General features: G+C 29.3%; 1 long non-coding RNA gene across 1 annotated transcript; it reads right to left on the bottom strand.

Annotated features, from left to right (window-relative positions):
- Nucleotides 1-906: 906 nt before the first annotated feature.
- Nucleotides 907-5,881, bottom strand: LOC143063603 (uncharacterized). Its single transcript, XR_012975059.1, has 2 exons — nucleotides 5,744-5,881; nucleotides 907-1,333 (listed from the first exon to the last, which is right to left on the bottom strand). It is a non-coding gene; the product is annotated as an uncharacterized LOC143063603 (long non-coding RNA).
- Between the last annotated feature and the right edge of the window lie 870 nt (nucleotides 5,882-6,751).

Raw genomic sequence — 6,751 nt, 5'->3', positions numbered from 1 at the left:
AACTCATGTCAAAAAACATTTTTAACGATTTAATCCAAAGCTAGCACGTCTTAAATGACATTTAAAAGCAACGAACAGAATTTTATATTGATAAGAATAAACAAGAACCTAAAAAACAGACGGGAGTTGTTTTAAAAATGATAAAGTCTTTTTTAACAAAAATAATTGTTAGGCATCTTATGTAACTGTATGCCATATCCTGAAAGAGAATATGGTTTTATCAGGACCCCATCAAAACACAGAACATCTCTTCACTGTCTTGCAACAGAGTCCGTCATTACATTGGAATTTTTCTTAACTCGCCAATCGTCTAATTAGTTCAATAACCAGTAAAAAGATCATTTTGTAACTTATATGTCCATGAGTCAATCATTTTAACATTATTGTGGTTTTCTAGGTTAAGGTTTAATTTTGATGATTAATTTATGACTTAAGCACAATAATACCAATAAAATGATCAATTCAAAAATTTAAAAATCGTAGTTAAATAACGTGGTAGAGTGACTGACTTTAATTTTAACATTTATATCATATTAAAATTATGTCATTTAACTTGAATGAACGAATTTATTTAAAAGATAGCAATAGAATGTCTTATGATATAAGTATTAAATTCGAACATATTGTTTTAAAACCAATTGTTTATTTTTGGGCAAATCTGATATTCCTCCATAGGTATGTCTCTGAAAGGAAAACAAAAGTCATCATCATTTTCTTTGGTAAGATTTTATATAGAGATTTGAAATCAGATATATCACCATTAAAAACCCAATTGTAAAAGCAATGTAACGGAATCTGAATTAACTATATTTGAATTAAATGAACAATGATATAAATTGTCCTCATTAAATAAATATTTACCTTCGTATGATAATTGAGTCTTCAAGACAAAAAAGACTAAAGATATCGATACACATTAATTTATTCATTTGACAAAGATTTATATGTTCCTGATTCATTTTCGCTTTGGAAAATGACAAAAATAAAGCTAATTGTTACATTGAAAACTGGCAAATGTTGCCTAGATCGCTTAGACTCATCCTCGAGTCAGCTCTGTGATCTTTATGCCATTTTTCTTCTGATAGACGAGATAGATAAGAGTCATCAATTATTATAGCTCTTTTCCCACTGACAGAGGCAGTAGTCGGCCAAGCACTTAGAAAGCAGTTAGCTGGTATTGACGGACATTTTTGTGCAGTTTTCTCCGTGATCTGATCAAGATAAGGTGACGTTCAATTTTCTATGATAAGCTGATCGTTCTTCAATTTCTTTTTGATGCAAGTTTGTGAATTTCGACGATCTGTAGGTTTTCCCAAGAGATTTCTTGTTATTTCTGAAAGGAAAACATTTTAGAGCTAAGTCGCCATTTTGTGGATACTATGAGACCAATAAATCTGTTTAAGGATGTTTTGATATGAATTTATTTATTGTATAATTTGTATAATGAAGACGTTTCTGTGTCAATTGTAACTCATGCAGGACTTCACGAAATCCAATATGAAAGTGAATAAATATAAATTTAGAAATAACGCCAAAATGATGTTCTTGTATTGAATGGAATTTGTTGGCTATTAAAAGATAATATAAAACAGAATTAATCCTCAACATTGATATTATTAAAGAAATACAAAGAGGCATTACTTTTATTTGACAACTTTGCGGTTAATATAGAAAGTTAACAGTTTAAGGAACGAGATAAGTTTGACATATTGTTTAATCAAGATGACAACTCGTCTTAACATCTCGTCAAATCCCTTTAACATTTTTATCAAGTCTCGTGCTGATCGCGTGCAGAGAAACATTATGGCGAACGTGCTTCCGGATTATATGTTAATTCACAAGTGAACTTTTCATTATCTTTTTATGGGGTCAACTTCATTATTCTGACCAGTTACTGTAGTGGTTAACTTAAAGTCACAAAAAATGGCAAAAGGTCATCTAGAAAGGTCCGTCGGACTGGCTCAATTGAACTGCGCGAGTGGATAATCTTAATGGCCGATATGTATGAATTGGCGTTACTACACATGCACAACTTCAAATAGTTTTAAAAGAACCACTGCTTGTAACACAACGTGTTTTACTCTCTTTTCATTCAATCATATATGCATTTGCATGTATGTAAAATTCAGAACTTAGTGGAAATGGGGAATGTGTTAAAGAGACAACAACCAGACAAAGCCGAGCAGAAAACTGCCCAGACCATCAATGGGTCTTCAATACAGTGAATGTGTTTGCGATTGGGAGTTAATAATTTGTGTAGAGAGTTAATTTTTCGACCTTATAAATCATGCGTTTTTTTTGTGAATCAATATCGATGGCGCGTTGCAAAGTCAATTGCTGACCGTAGTACTGTTATCAGTCATGCATTTAAAGTATTACATATAAGATGTAGGTGTATATATAAAAAATAAAACGATTTTATTAAATATCAATAGTTGTAAAACTTTGTCTCAATTTTTGCAATTAATTAGAAAAAAGTCAAAAGTCACAATAAAATACAAAATAAAAAAAATAAACATTAAAAAGCACATATATTCAAATTGATGACACCTTCATATGAGTTCATGGTAAATTACTTTTACCAGCCTCGCTGCCGTTGTGTAAATTGTTGTAGGAATAATTCTGAGCTAGATGATGAATTAGGTTTTTCTCTTATCTAAATGATTGTCATTATATTTAAAATTGTGATGGTGCTGATTTAATTATACACTCCATCTAGCTTGTGATGCAAGAAAGTAAACATCTCTCTTTTGTTCAACAAAACAATTAACCTGTTCAGGTGTACAGAATAATTTCCTAGTTAAAAATCTGACTCGTTATCTGTCGTAGTTAAAACTAATTAACTATTTGTAACGCCAAATAAAGAATCGTTAAAAAACAACACAGTCTTAAAAACGGAGATAACGCAAAATTAATCGTATGGCATTAAATGTATTATGATATTAATTCACTTTGAACGAGGCTGCGTATGTTTTGGTGAAGGTCTTCTGGTTCTGCTGATAAGACGTGATCGATAGAAGTTTAATTCCTATGGCCAATAACTGTATCATAATGTGGATTTATGTTTCGATGAGATAACGGTCCTAAAAACCCCTATTAACAGTATGAATATATTCCTCGATTTCTTTCTTCCTTAGAACTTGGCTAAGATGTGTCTGTAGCTCGGGTAATTAAAACGTATGACAGAATAGTCATATTCCGACTTCTTTCTTGTTTGCAATTGTTATTGTCTACATGGTTATGTCCTAGAAATTAAAACTTGATTCTTCAGTTTGAAAAATTAATTAAAAAATCATAGAAAATTTTAGAAGCTATAACTAAAATATACGCATTGGATATATTATTTCTAGTGTTTTTACATTGTTTTATTTGAATTTTTCTGGATTATTTTCATGATCCATTCTTATCAACCCATTCCATATGTTTTTGTGTGTTTAAAAAGATTAAAATGAATATTAAATTCAATTCGTCTATGTACTGTACATTTAAATAGTAAAATGTCTAAAAAGTTGAAACGCAAATACTTGTGTGGCCTTTTCTTACAAATAGAATGGTTTGTTTTTATTTTTATTTGAATTGCGAATGAATAATAAGATTTGTAAAAAAACATTTAAGATAACAACGTTGAGGTGAATTTGAAAATAAACAGTTAAAATGCATTTAAATATGAACAATACATACAGCGGAGAATCAGTGAGAATTAGTTTTAGTCAAACGATGTGTAATTTCTGTTGGGGTTCTGAATTAAACTCGTAGGAATTTAACCAAAAAAACCTATCATTTACAAATTTCATCATGGGGTTTATTAAGAATTAAGATTAAAAATGTAAATAAACATCTGTGATAACAGATCAAAGAATCGTACAAGATATTTTATTTTGAATAAATTGCATGTTAAGATGATATCGTATACATCAAAAACGTTCAAAGCCCGTGTAAACACTTCGTTTATTAGTCGTTTTATAAGTATATCTTGTATTTTATCAAAATTATTTCTGTTTATGCGATTATGATAAGATTTGAATAATAGACTACATCATTAAATCCTTGAATTTCTTATCAGTCCCAATCTGCAAGATCGTTAAAATGCTGAGCCATTCCACCAAGGGAATTTCGTTTAAACAGTCTCACAAAGTGCAAAAACTAATGAAAGAAAACACAAGGCAAATAGTGCTGTTCATGTCCGACGAACATTTTAAATATTCTGTTTCGTGCTGCATTCTGATTCTTCAATCACGATTCTGGGTAAACAAGTTGCATTATGTATTCTAAAATGTTAAAACACATGTTCAGCAAAAGTTTTTTTTTAGGAGCTTACAACTTACAAATCCTTAAGTTGGAATCACAAAAAAAAACTATTTAGAAATTGTATATTTGTCAAAACTTTTTAATAACAAAATAAACAACAGATTCATATACACATAGATGTAGAAAAGGAAAGGAATAGAGAAAGATAAACTCTTCTGAAAACCAAAAGTTTTATATAATATAACGAAGTATAGGAGAAATTTACCGTACCCTAATGGCATTGATATTAATTTTCTATATTTATTTTACTGAATATACTAATTTTTTCCAATATTCCAGTGAGAAAAGCACAAAAAAATAATATATAAAATTTAAAAGGGGAATATTTGAACAAGGGAAGCAAAAGTAGGTCGTGTAAAAAAAACTCTTTTTATCAGCCAACACCTAGCTTAATATATTTTTAAAAGTAATCTGCAAACTATAGTAAAACAGAAGAGTTGTTAAAATAATTTGAGAAAATATGAATAAAAATAATTATCATTTAACTCCCCTTTTATCAGTTTGAATTAACCATTTTCTAACGATCTTGAATCAAACGACTGTGCACTTGTAAATGTTAAAATATGTCATACTTGAATCTGACAAAACATGTAAAGAAATTTAGAACTTTTATTATCATTTACATGCTGTGGTATAGCGATTCAAGCAATTTGTAAAACACTTTAAATTCACTTACATACTTTAACTTTCACACTCTTATGATGTATTTACAGCTTAATATATATTTTTTTATTTCATAATTTAAGATTACGTAATTTTCAAATATTGCCAATTACAAAAGTGCGTTTTTGAATGTTTTAATCTTAACTCTCTGTATTCTCAACACCCCATTCATAACTGTAATATACTTTGGACGATTTAGATGATGACTTTTATATATCTTCAGTTTTTATTTGTGTCATTGGGTTGCTGTCTCAATTACATACACTCTACACCTCCTTATATTTATGGCTATATTGATATAAAGTATAGGTAATTTTAGGTTGTAACTAAGTAAGAAACAATTTCAGTTTTCTATGTTGTGTTCTGTGTACTATTGTTTGTCTTCTTCTTTGTTAGCCAAGGTCTTGTCTTTTTATTTTCGACATAAGAGTTTGAACGTCGTTCTGGTATCTTTCTCCCCTCTTTTTCTGTCTTTTAACATGTAACTTTTTGTTTTGTTTTTCTTTTCCTTTAAAATAGAGTTTGGTGACGGTTTTACATTATTTCGTAAGAAAGAATCAACGTCATTGCAGGTCACATAAATAGACATGTGATTGTTATGGATATCGGAAGATTTGGACACTGACATTATGAAATACTTTTACTTAATACTTGAATGCTTTATACACATTGACAAGATTATATATTTTTATGTATTCCTAGAAATATTTACAGGAATAAACCCTAAACAAGATTAAAGAAGCAAAGCATTCTCAAATATTCAGCTACAAACCTTATAATTTCAATATAATCCTAAAACGCATCCATAACAAATTCTCACCATTACTGAAAACTGTAATCCTTAAACAATGATAGAAAAAATCCACCAAGATATACAGAAAAAGCAACAAAAATTACAGACTGACTTTGGAGAAATAACGACAAACGTGAAGCGTTTCTCATTTATATATGAGAAGATAAAACATTATTGAGCGGTGCAGAGAAGGACTAGTTTGAATTTTTGCTGATAAAAGGATTGTAAGATGTTGGGCTTCTGATCCGATTTAAAGGCAGCCTGTCCATCTTATCGCTGATGTAAATACTAGCACATAGTATAATGGAACGATCAATATAGACGCGTTCACTTCGATCCAGGAAATATCTCAATTATTCAGGAATATATAGCAAACAAAACTGTGTATGAAATTTATATAAACAGTTATGCATTTAAAAGAAAAAAGTTAACGTTTTAAAAAAGGCAGAAAAAAATTAAGAATAGATACAGACAAAAAAAAAAAAAAAAACAACAAATAAAACAACATCTAATTGTAAATCAGGAATTGCATGTAAGACACGTTTCCTGATAAGTGTCATCTTCTGATATTTTGTCTTATTTTGGAGGTTTTCTTTTTTCCAAATTTGAATAATATAATATGAATAATAGTAACGATAGCTGGCCTCTCTGTGTGTATCAATTACGACAATTCGTGTTGTTGCATTAATAAGAATCTACAATGATTTATACAGATTAATCATTTACCATTTGATACTTGTGTCAGAGATCTTCTCTACTGTGTTCCCTTAAACATACTTAATTCTACATTAGAAAATATATTTGTTTGACGATAAACAAATTGACTTTGATTTTACCGAAATATTTAATTTAACTTGAATCACTTTAAAGTGTTATATTGTTCGAAAAAACCCAAGAAAAAAACACTAATTTTTTTTTGTTTTTGTTATTTTCACATGATGAAATGTCGAAAACCTAACAGCAACTCAGATAAACTTATCTTGAAAC

Source organism: Mytilus galloprovincialis, chromosome 1 (genome assembly GCF_965363235.1).
Source record: "Mytilus galloprovincialis chromosome 1, xbMytGall1.hap1.1, whole genome shotgun sequence".
Lineage (NCBI taxonomy): Eukaryota > Metazoa > Mollusca > Bivalvia > Mytilida > Mytilidae > Mytilus > Mytilus galloprovincialis.
The sequence above is the reverse complement of the archived record's forward strand: the minus strand, read 5'-3'. Positions and strand labels throughout refer to the sequence as shown.